Raw genomic sequence first — 13,636 nt, forward strand, 5'->3', positions numbered from 1 at the left:
TAAGATAAACTATCAGTTAACTGAGTACCGAGACAAGAAAATAATTACGTCCAAAAATTTCCAGTGAAAATGGGATCTCTGTCTCTAACAATTATCTTTGGGTTTCCATGTAGCTTTTGAATGGTTTCCATACATGCAGTAGAAACTATAATGGCTTTAAATGGATGAGATAATGCACAAAAGGGTGCATACTTGGTAATTCTATCAACTACCACCATGATGACACTCTTTCCTTCGAATTTGAGGAAACCTGTGATAAAATCCATTGAAACCTCCTCCCAACGTTGGCTTGGAATGGATAAAGGTTGTAATAGACCTTGGTTCTTAATTGTTTTAACTTTATTTTGTTGGAAAACCAAATATTCTACCACAAAATTTTGAATATCCGATTTAAGGCCATCCCAAAAAAAATCCTTCTTATCCCTATGGTAATTTTTTAAAAATCGTAACTGCCCTCCTAAGGGAGACGTGTGCAATTCCATAAGAATATTTTGTTTGAGTTGGGAATTCTTACAGAGGTATAAGCGATATTTGTACCATAATGAATCATTTTTCAAGCTAAATGTATTAGCTGTACTGGGATCTTGTTGTAACTTGTGAATGAGTTTCCACACTTCTTCTTCATTATTCCATTCATCCCTTGCTTCATTTATCCAATCTGGCTCGATAATAGAAATGGCGCAAAGCAATGCTTCTACATCCTCATCCTTTCTTGAGAGTGCATATGCCACAAAATTTTGCTTCCATTTTTTGTGGATAATTTCAAAGTCATAACCCAACATCTTTGTGACCCATTTTTAATTCTCTCTTGAAGATAATCTTTGTTCTAAAATGTATTTAAGACTATCATGATCTGTTTTTACCTTGAACATTCGTCCCATTAGGTAGGGTCACCATTTCTTAAGTGCGTGTAGTATTTCCAACATTTCCTTCTCATAAATAGCTTTGTGTAAATAATTTCCTTTGATTGGATGACTTTCAAAAGAAATGGGTCTTTCTTCTTGCATCAAAACAACACCAATTCCATTTCCTGAGGCATCACATTCCATAATAAAGGTTTTTGTGAAGTCCGGCGTAGCTAAGATCGATGCTTGGCACATTGCCTCTTTAAGATGTTTAAAGGCCTTTGTTTCTTATGGAGTCCATGAAAATGCATCTCTCTTTAATAGTGTTATTAGAGGTGCTGCTTTTCTTCCATAATTCTTAACAAACTTTCGATAATACCATGTCAACCTGAGAAATCCTTAGAGATGCTTTATGGAAGTGGGGATTTTCCATTCCTTAGTGGCTTTAATTTTGTTAAGCTCTACCTTAACACCTTCATGAGATACAATATGACCCAGATATTCCACCTCTTGTACTCCAAAGAAACATTTCGAGATTTTTGCATATAATTGTTTCTCCTCCAATAGTTTGAGCACCCTATCAGCATGTTCAACATGATCCTTCCAAGACTTTCTATAGAATAGCATATCATAAAAAAAATACTAACAAAAATTTTCTAAGGAAGGGTTTGAAAATGGAATTCATCAAACCTTGAAATGTAGAAGGTGCATTGGTAAGACCAAATGGCATGACCAAAAATTGATAATGAACCTCATAAGTTGTAAATGTTGTTTTCGGAATGTCTTCAATCTTCATTCTGATTTGATGATATCTTGAACGAAGATCCAACTTGGTGAAGTAAATTGATCCATGAAATTGATCCAATAATTCATCAATGAGAGGAATGAGAAATTTATCTTTAATAGTGAGCTTGTTGAGTTCCCTACAATCCAGGCAAATGTGCCATGATCCACCCTTCTTGTGAACCAATACTACTAGAGAAGAGAAAGAACTTTTACTAGGTTGAATTATACCGGCCTCTAGCATTTTTGTGACCATACGTTCAATTTCAGTCTTTTGAGCATAGGGATATCTGTCAGGCATAATGTTTGGAGGAACACTTCCTGAAAACAAATGAATAGCATGAGAATGTTCACGAATAGGTGGGAGGCCATTGGGAGTATCAAATACCTTGAAATGATTGTCGAAGACTTTTTGCAGATATGGAGAAATAGATGATTTTGATGTGGGAACCTCTAGCGAACATAATTGTGCAATTACATCACGTTGTTATTTCTTTAAAAGATTTCTCATTTTGTTAGAGATGATTATCTTTCCTAATTTCCCTGCGATACCCCTTAACTCAAATTCCTTTCCTTCCAACAAAATTTCATGAAAATTTATTGAAAATTAAAAGCTATTGTACCCAAGGATTGTAGTCATTAGACTCCTAGTACAACATCAGCACCACCCATTGGAATGGAAAGCATTGGGATATTCAATACATATTCTCCCATGGATAGCTTGATATTATGGTATTATCCAAAGCAATTTATGGTTCCTCCACTTGTAACCATCACTTGCCACTCTGGTGCTTGATATAGGAAGCAATTAAATTCCTTGGCTATCTTATAATGAGTAAAATTATGGGTACTTCCTGAATCAATCAACATTATTACCTTTTTCTTCTTGATATGTCATTCTATATTAATAGTTTGAGGAGTGGTAATTCCAGCCAATGCATTACAAGATATGGTTAGATTCATTTCTTCTTTCTCTAGGGTTTTTTCCTGGTGTATATCCTCTTCTTTTGATGTTCTTGTTCCTTTTCTTTCTCCTCTTCACAATCTATGTAAAAAAATTTCTTCTAAGCACACTTATGACCATTAGTGTATTTTCTATCACAACTGTAACAAATCCCTTTTTCTCTTTTTATTTCAATTGTTGTGGTGTCAACCTTGTAATTTGTGCAAGGCTAGGGGCAACAACACTTCCATCTTTATAGTTGTGAGTGGTAGGCTTCTTGGTTTCCATAATTTTGCTTTCCATTTTTCTTGCCAACGCCTTCTCCAATGATTTAGGTTTCCAAAGGCGAACCTCATTCTGGATGTTATCCTTTAAAGTCCCTATGAACACATCAATCCTATGCTCCTCTTGAATACCTTTTACCCTTATATTCAATTTTTGGAAGTCCTCAATGTGCTTCATCATTGAACCATTTTGTTTGAGATCTATCAATTGGCTAAAAAATTGTTTCTTTTTGTATCCTCATAATGTGCTATCATTTCTTCTGTAAAATTTTTCCAAGTGACAATTTGTTTACTAGAGAAAAGTCATCACTACCATACAAATTGATTTGGTTCCAAATATAGAGTTGCAATGTGTACCTTTTGTGCATTTTGCACATTATGGAGATCGAAATATTGCTCCATTTGTAGTATCCATGTTACGGGATCCTTGCCATCAAACTTCCTCATATCAATCTTTCGAACATGGTGGGTCTTGAATCAAACATTAGAGTCTATGAAATCATGATTAACATTTATTTTGTTCTCATCATGATTTTTCTTTACTACCCTTTCACCATTAGTAAACATTTCTTGTAGCAAATCTGTCAAATTTGTCTTCAAATCTTCCATTTTTCCTTCCATCTTAGCTTCCACGTCATTCATCTTAGCTTCCACACCTTTCTTTAAACCTGGTGTATATCCTCTTCTTTTGATGTTCTTGTTTCTTTTCTTTCTCCTCTTCACAATCTATGTAAAAAAAATTCTTCTAAGCACACTTATGACCTTCAGTGTATTTTCTATCACAACTGTAACAAAGCCCTTTTGCTCTTTTTATTTCAATTGTTGTGGTGTCAACCTTGTAGGATGTGGAAGGCTAGGGGCAATAACACTTCCATCTTTATAGTTGTGAGTGGTAGGCTTCCTAGTTTCCATAATTTTGCTTTCCATTTTTCTTGCCAACTTGAATGCCTTCTCCAATGAATCAGGTTTCCAAAGGTGAACCTCATGCTAGATGTTATCCTTCAAAGTCCCTATGAACACATCAATCCTATGCTCCTCTGGAATACCTTTTACCCTTATATTCAATTTTTGGAAGTCCTCAATGTGCTCCATCATTGAACCCTTTTGTTTTAGATCTATCAATTGGCTAAAAAAATTGTTGCTTTTTGTATCCTCATAATGTGCTATCATTTCTTCTATAAAAATTTCCCAAGTGACAATTTATTTACTATAGCAAAGCCATCGCTACCATACAAATTGATTTGGTTCAAAATATAGAGTTGCAATGCATATTTTTTATGCATTTTGCACATTATGCAAATCGAAATATTGCTCCATTTGTGGTATCCATGTTACGGGATCCTTGCCATCAAACTTCCTCATATCAATCTTTCGAACATGGTGGGATTCAATCCAACGTTAGAGTCTATGAAATCATGATTAACATTTATTTTGTTCTCATCATGATTTTCCTTTACTACCCTTTCGCCATTAGTAAACATTTGTTGTAGCAACTTTGTCAAATTTGTCTTCAAATCTTCCATTTTTCCTTCCATCTTAGCTTCCACGTCATTCATCTTAGCTTCCACGCCTTTCTTTAAACCATGTATATTAGCTTCCATGTCATTCATCTTAGCTTCCATGCCTTTCTTTAAACCATCCATCTTATCTTACACGTCGTCCATCTTAGATTCCACTCCTTTCTTTAAAGCATCTATCTTAGCTTCTATTAGTTTTTGTGAGTGTGAATTTTGTTGCACTTGGTCTCGTAATTTTGATATATCATGTTGCATTTCTTCCTCTTTTTCATGAGTCATGCTAGTGATTTCTGGTTGCTTACTAGGTGTTTCCATTTTGTTTTTTTGGATCATCAATTAATGATAATTATGCTTCACTATGCCCTTTGAATTCCTTCAAACTAATTTCTCAAACCAAACTTATGCAAAAAATTTAGAAAAGCTACACACATTTTTTCACTTTGTAGGAGCTCGATATTGAATCTGATTTATCTCTAAAATTTCAGATCTCCAAGGTTTGAATTGTCGAACTTTGGTAGTCCTCTTTCCAATGCCACCAGTCTGATTGAAATAGGATTCTCCAGAAAGATTTATGCCCAATCTCCTAATATCACCTGATTATACACTTTTTCAGTAGAGCTAACTTGTACAAAGTGTCGTGTGTCACCGTTTCAACCTTCGGACCTAAAAACAATGCAAAGAAAACTCAATTCCATCCTCTTTCTGTAACTTCTTATAGAATTTCAATATGATACCGATACAGAAATTCATGACGATTTTCCCAAGGTCACATTTTTGGAATGTAATTCGGGAGATGGAAAAAACCCTTAACTTTGTTAGATCATATCTCTGAAAATATAGTGAAAAAAGATTTGAAATTCGGACCCGAGGATCATCAAGATTTTTGCTCAAATGGGGTTTTCTTTTAGCTTCTAAAAGGTCGGAGAAAAAAAGTAATAGCGAAAATTCCACGATGACCTGTTTGGAGCAGCAAAACCCTAGAATCCAAAGCTCTAATACAAAATGTTATGAACCAGCTCACAAAAAGATATAAAAGATAGATCAACGACTTCAAAATCAACCTCTTCGAGGGGGAAACCTCCTTTACATTACACAAATGAACAATTCTTGGATGATACAAATGACTAAGACACCTTTCTATAAATAGGATTCTAAGGGGTCACAATATAATCAAAGCCGACATAATAATAAAAATAGTGGGCTTCTATGTGGCACACTAATAATAATATGGGGACAATAGGTGCACAATAATAACACTAAGGGCTACAATGAAAATAGTAATGGGGGAATCACTAGTATTATAGGGACCTAACAATTAGAAAACATCGGGAGAGAAGCTCCAACATAAGCGATAATTAACGGTCATAAATAAGGAAAGGCATGGGACTTAGAACCAAAGGTGATCCCGTATATTGATGATCACAAGTTTTGAAGAATGTAGCTAAGTGCAACGTTATGAAAATCGTTGATTGTGAAATATTAATAAAGTAAAGGGCCCATGTGCATATAGGTGTGGTCCCATGTCTTATCTAGGAAACATTTATAATAATGCAACATTTCAAACAATCAACCCCTTTCTTTCCAAAAGGGATTTAGTCTTGAGACTCCAGTCCCCATTCATTCAGATTCTACCCAAGCCCCAGAGACTAGGCGCATCATAGTTTTTCACTCACTATGTAATATGAAGTGGCATCATGGCGCATAAAGGCTCTGATAGTGTAACATGCAGAAGTGTTGACAGAATAATGAGTTGGTAGCTTTTGAAATGCAGGAAAAGAGGGTTTATAGTTTGGAAAGAAGCTCACGATCTAGTACAAAAACAAATACAGCCACTCCAGATCCAAGGACAAAGGATTAGCATAAATGAACTGATTTCTAGATTTCTTTCATCTTTCCAGTAATTATTTTTATTTTTAGTATATTGTTTAGATTCTTTATAGAAATTGTTAGATATTATTGTGTAATGAGTTTTGATTGGAAGTTTGAATTTATTTGAGATAGTCTAAAAATACTTTGTAATAAGACTTAGAAAAGGTTAGAATTTGAGGGGTTAAGTTGGAACTTGTATGAAGAAAGGTTGTATATTGATGTAAGTTGTGCATTGTATTGAAAGGGATCAAATTAGCTTAATACAGATAGCTTTGTTCCATGATTCCTGTGTCAAGGAATTGGTGATGTACTTTCTCTTGTGAAATTATTTATTCTCTCAGTTTTTCATATGTTTTCTATCTTCATTGTTTCAAGAATATTAAGTGCTAAATTTTCTTAATTGTACTCTACTCTGGCCTGTCAACAATATCAATGTTTTCTACCTAATGTTAGATATAGAATTCATATCAGTATGCTCTATATTTAATTGAATATGAATCATATTCATCCTCTTCACTCCATGGAAACTCTATAATATTCAAAAGCTTTCATATCCTCCCTTGTTACAGGTACTCTATCATTTTTCTGTTTGATCACCCAAAGTCTCATGACTCCATGCCCAATGGAATTTCCCTACAAATTTCAAACAAGTCTTTAAAAAATCCTATCTCAAGCTTTCATAACTAGCCTAATATCTTGAACATAAATTTAAATCATATAGAGAGATCCCTCTCTGAAGCTCGAAGGGCTAGATCCTAGCTTCAACATTTGTTTTGGGGTTACCTCTAGGTTTCTCTCCTCAGTCTAGGGAAATGATGGAGCGATAACATTTTGGCGACTATATCGGGGAGAATGGTTTCATCATCCTCATGAAAGAGCATCAAGTTTCAGATTTGATTGCTGATGGTGGACAATTATTAGACATAAGAAGGCTGGAAACATTCACCTGGCAGCTCCAAAGAATTTCAAATTGATGTAAAGACTCCACTGCCAACAGGATCCAGAAATCAAAATGATTTCTCAATCCAGAAGGTATGCTCCTATGCATTGCATTCATATTCTTGGTTTTCTAAATTGCATGCCTGGTCTAAGTTGGCATATTTATTTACCTACATTTAGAGATAAAAGAGGGGATGATTCGACTATGCATCTGATTAAATTTCATATGCATATCCGTAAGTTTAAAGTTAAATTTCATGAATATAATCTTATGAAGGTGTTCATGATATCCATGGGGGGAATTCATAATCATGTATGCAATCTTGCCAAGTAATTGTTTATATTCTCGTAGATATTTTCATACAGTGATTTATGAGAGATATAAATAACATCATCCTTGCTTGTTACTTGTCAAAGATGTTGCACACATTTTGATAATTTTATTAAGGATTTAGGATTTTCTTATGAACATGACCAATTTATGGATGAGGAGATTATATAGGCTATTCATGAAAGACCTGTCAACCATGAAGAAGATGAAGAAGTTGGAAGCTATGACACTTAAGAAATTGTTTTGCAAGTAGTTATCTCTCCCATGGTTGAAAATGAAACAAATATGCGTTTCAATGAATTGTTTTCTCCTGAGCTTGTTAATGAAATTTCACAACCTTTATACACTTCAGAAGAAAAAGAGAAAAAAAATCCCAGTTGTATTGAAGAAATGAAGCCTACAGATGATAGTTTACACCAATCTTCTAAGATTTTCAGAAATGAAAATGATCATTCTAGTTGCCTTGCATTCCATTTTTCTCTAGAGTTTCTGATTCAAGAAAAAAATTCTGAAAGTCACAATTTTGAGTCTGCTAGTATAGAAACTCAAGAAATTCACGATTCATCCATTATATTTAGTAATAATATGCATCAAGTTTTTTTCCTTTAATCTTAATTCATAAATTTTTGAAGAGCAGATTCATGAAGCCACATGCACAAATATTTTATCAATGAAATTATTCAGGATAACTATGAAGAAGAGCAGGTTTTTCTACAGCCAATGGGTATAGAATTTCTTGTTATTCAAGATATGGCCGCCTCAATTGAAGATCTCCCTCCAGGTTCAGATAATGAAGAGTTTGTTGAAGAAGAATAGGTTGTCCTAGATCTTATGGTTGTAGACATTATTGGTGAGAAAAAGATGGTTGCCCCAATTGAAGAGGGAAAGATTAATGAAGTGAGTGTTCCATTTTCTCTATAACATATTCCTCTTATTCCTCATGTGGATGTAACCAATTATGTTTTTGAATATCCTTTTGCTACCCTTTTGAAACCATCAAAAGAAGATTATTGTCATCACATGGTGAGTCTATTCCAAGGTTTGTGGAAGCTTGTACTTTTTACTAATGTTGTTTTCTAGAATCAGTTGAATCATGCATTTCCATTATTTTTCTTCTTATGTATGCTCAAGGTAACTATGAGTAGAACTCATTCAAGTAGCCATTTTCTTGACTAACTATATTGAAGAGAAGAGATCATCTAGTGTATATATTTTTAGCAGGTGTGGACATTTATCATCATGGTTTGAAGCCCAAGGAAAAGGGCCTAAGACTTTGCTGATGTGTTGTCAAATTTTACTTATTTCCTTTAAAGTTTTCAGTTATGTAAGTGAGTTTGTAGTTAGTTTGTTTTTATTTTTGACCCGATTACCCAAGGGAGAAGGTTATTGATATAGGATGTTCTTGACACCTAACAAGGAGGATTCCATCCCCATTGGAGCCAATGTTAGGGTCCTATAAATATAAGTAATTATGATCTATGTTCAATTATTTATTTTGGGAATTTTCTTATCAAGTTTAGCCTATGATTCACTGGATGTCATAGCCAAAAAATTCACTTCTCAAAGAAGCTTTTTAGTCCTTAAAGTCTTGTAACCAAATCAGTCTTAGGTTGGGGAGGATTTTTTCTTGTCAAGCCTCTGTAAATGTTTTAACGGGTATTCTCATAATAAAGTACCTAGAAGAATATTTCCAACGAGCTATACATCTCCTCAAAAAGACCTTGGAATCAAAATTTATAACAAGAAGAAGATCGTTGTTTAAAACCCACAAAATAAAGGAAAAGGCTAAGTAAAATTCCAAATCCCACATATCAAAAGTTTGGAGAGAGAAAACAATGGACTGCAGAGAAAAATCAGCGATTAGCGATGATCGGGATTGTAATCGGTGATCAGAGGTTCCAAGTGCTCCACATCCTGCATCGTAGAGGTTATATGGCCATATCGGCAGGTAGGCCAATCAACAAATAGGCGATTGGTGTTTTACAAGGCATGGCAGGGTGATCACATTTCGAAATCACCAAGATTGTAGGAAAAATACTTCAGTGTTAAAATGTCAAGGAAGGCCAAAACAAATTTACAAGGATTTTCTTGCAAAAATAGAGAAGTTCGAGGCGTTTTTCTCTCTCCTCTTAAAGGGACGCATGTCAGCAAGAGTTTGGATCTGATAAGAGACATGTGTTAATCAATGATTAGTTCCAATATGGCCCATGTGGTGGTTGAAGTCACCATGACGTGACTACATAGTGGACACATGGCAAGCAGATTTAGCATTTTCAAGGGTCAGAGGAGGTTGAAAATGGGTGACATGTGTGACAACTCACAAGCTAACACGTGGCAATGACGTGGCAGAGGATGATGTTATGGATTGGAGGTTAAGGTGTGTTGTGCATTATAATGGAATATCCAATTGGTATTCTCCGATTGAGGAGTTCCAATAAGAGGGATGAACGTGGGCACATGAAGAGTCACAGGAACAGGGGCTTAGTAGAAATGTGATCGGTGTTTGACAATTAGCAGAGGCTTATTATACATCAAATTGAAAAATGATAATTAGAAATGGTCGGTAGAGGAGCTTTGACTAGGAGGACTAGATCACGATCACATAAAAAACCAAAGGACCAAGGGCTAAATGTAAAGGGTGATGAGCGTTCGGTGATCAACGGCGTTGTGTCGTGCACCAATCTAAAACCGCCAATTAGAAAACATCTGGAGAGGAACTCCGACGTAAGGGCTAATTCACAATCATAAAGAAGGAAAATCGCATGGCTTAGAAGCAAGGGAGATCCCACATATCGTCGATCGCAAGTTTCAAATAATGCAACTAAGTACAAAATTATGAAAATCACCGATTGTGAACGATTAATAAAGTAAAGGGCACAAGCACATATAGGTGTGGTCCCATCTTTGGGAAACATTTATAATAATCCAAAATTTCAAAGAATCGACCCGTTTCTAGCCAAAAGGGTTTTGGTCCTCAGTCTCTAGTCCCCAGTCATTCAGATTCTACCCAAACCCTGAGGGCTAGGCACATTGGAGTTTTTCACTCCCCACATAATATGAAGTGGCATCATGGCGATATCACTAGGCATAAAGGCTCTGAGAGTGTAGCATGTAGAAGTGTTTATAGAATGATGAGTTGGTAGATTTTGAAATGCAGGAAAAGAGGGGTTATAGTTTGGAAAGGGTAGCTCATGAGCTAATGCGCATACAAGTACAACCACTCCAAATCTAAAGATAAAGGATTAGCATAAATGAACCAATTTCTATATTTATTCCATGTTTCTAGTAATTATTTTCACTTTTAGTATATTGTTTAGCTTTTTTCCAAAAATTGTTAGATATTATTTTGTAATGAGTTTTGATTTGAAGTCTGAATTTATTCGAGACAGTCTATAAATACTTTGTAATAAGACTTAGAAAGGGTTGGAATTTGAGGAGTTAAGTTGGAACTTCTATTAAGAAAGGTTGTACATTCATGTAAGTTGTGCATTATACTCAAAGGGATCAATTTACAATAATACAAAGAGATTTGTTCCAGGATTTTGGTGTCAAGAAATTGGTGATGTACTTTCTCTTGTGAAATTTTTTATTCTCTCTGTTTTCCATATGTTTTCTATCTTTATTGTTTCAATAATATTAAGGGACAAATTTGCTTAATTGTAATCTTCTCTTGCTTGTAAACAATATCAATGTTTTTTGTCTGATGTTATATATAGAATGCATCTCTGTATGCTCTATATTTAATTGAATCTAAACCATATTCATCCTCTTCACTCCATAGACACTCTATAAGATCCAAAAGCTTGCATATCCTACCCTGTTACAACTTCTCTAACATTTTTGTGTTTGATCACCCAAAGACTCATGACTCCATGCCCAATGGAATTTCCCTGCAAATTTCAACCAAATCTTTGAAAATCCCATCTCAAGCTTTCATAACTTGCCTAATATCTTAAAGACAAATTTAAATAAGATAGAGAGATCTATCTCTGAAGCTGAAAGGGCTAAATCCCATCTTCCAAAGTGGTTTCATGGTTATCTATGTGCTTTTATGGTTACCCATGTGTTTCTCTCCTTAGCCTAGGGAAATTACGGAGTGATAACACAATACTCTTCGATTCTTTATGTTATGCTTCCTCATAGATACATTGTAGCATATCCAACATTTTCTTTGTAGTCTCATAGTGAATTTATCCATTTTGAGTCTAATTTAGACAACCCACTTGAGATTTCCTTCAAGGATTTTGTATTATAGTTTTTTTTCTTCTTTTCATTTACTACAGATTTCCATACATCCCATCCAAGAACCAATAAATATTATTCCATAATTACCTTCTAGATCACATAACTTGATCCATTCAATAATACTACTCCATTTGGGGAAATCCAATCCTAGTTATCCATGGTCCCTTATGATCCACCTTCTAGTTGTTAAATTGTTCCTAAAGGAACTCACTTTGATACCAATTGTTGGAAACTAAGAAAAAATATTTTATAACCATTTTATAATTTTTTGCAACTATTTACCTAATCAATCATATTCAATAATATAGCAATGCACCAATCGCATAAAGTTTGAATGCAAGAAGTTTGTGTGGAAACCCATATAGGGGAAGACCACATTTGTTTTTAATTATGATGTAAGTACAAGCACCAACTCCATATTACATCAACTTATGTAGGCACCAACCTATTGAAGGCTCCAACCCCCTTTTCTTTGCATGAACCAACTTGTTGGAAGCACCAAATCCCAATATTTGGAGGCACCAACCCCATGATCTTTACAATAATCAACCTGAAGGATGCTCCAAACCCCTAATCCTTACTGGCACCATCCTGAAGGAGGATTCGGTCCCCAGATATAAAAGTACCTACCTTCTCTACCAATCAAATCCCTTTTTCATCTCATTTTCAAACTCAAATCCACAGGCTCTTTACAAAATATTGCAGAACCAATTGTTACACTTATATTTGTTGCACTATCCTTTGAAAAAACCTTTCTTCCTTTAACAACATAACCTATATCTCTGGTTTTTTGATCCAGTCAATCCTTCATCATTCCTTCATTATATCTCTCAACTTGTTTTCATATCTTCTCAACATCTCTCTTCCTGAGGCACATACTAAATATCAACATTCATATATGCTCTTTTTTAGGTCTATTATCTACATCTCTTCTTTAGATCTATGATTCTTTCACTATACATTATCATCACCAACATTCCCTCACAATACTGCACTCTATGTACTCTTCCTCATACCTAGATTTTACATTTATCTCCTACAACCCTCTACTACTCATGCTCTTGTTTGGGGATCCAAAATTATTCACAGATAACATTTTTTTGTCAGTGTTTCAGAGCTCCAACCCTGCTCCATTAGCTTTGAACCACACTCCATTGTCAAAGGAGAAAGGTAGTAGCTCTGAACATCGAGAACAAAAATATTATCTGTGAATCTTCCTAGATCCTCAAATAACTCTAATCATAGAAACTTCAACACTATGCATGTTATTTTTTGTTGTACCTTAGATCTTAGATTTGCATACATATATGTTCTAACCTCTTCAACCCAAATTAGCCCCCTCGACACTCCTAAAGCCCTCTTGCCTCAGTTTAAGCTCTCTTGACTCTCTTTAGCTTTTTTAGAGCTACTAAGATTTCACTATACTCCATCACTTACTTGTGCTTCTTTATGTTGGCCGCAATAGAAATCAATCATTCTACATCAAAACATACACATAGCACATCATCTTTCAACCTTATATGGACACACCCTTTCAAATCTCTTCATAAGTGACTTTTATTAAGTGTGAAATATAACATGAATTTGGTGTATGATGCCAATTTTTGTCTTGTATCTCCTGGTAGTTTATCTCCCCTTTCTCATAAGATCATGAGTTGGAACCACAGGCTTAAGCCCCAATGTTATTTTCACCCATGGAAATGACTGAATTATCTCCATGCAATGCCACAACACCATGGTTGATGGTCGACATGCCCCTGGGTCATTGTTCCTTAGCCCAACATGACTAAGTTCCCTTATCTAGGGCACGATGGCTTCAATGGGGGAGAAATACCATACTACACTTGTTCTTATTAGGGTATATATAATGAGGAAAAAAT

The sequence above is a fragment of the Pinus tabuliformis genome, chromosome 4_2 (genome assembly GCF_031772625.1).
Source record: "Pinus tabuliformis cultivar Carrire ecotype Pingquan chromosome 4_2, CPIR1, whole genome shotgun sequence".
Taxonomy (NCBI): domain Eukaryota; kingdom Viridiplantae; phylum Streptophyta; class Pinopsida; order Pinales; family Pinaceae; genus Pinus; species Pinus tabuliformis.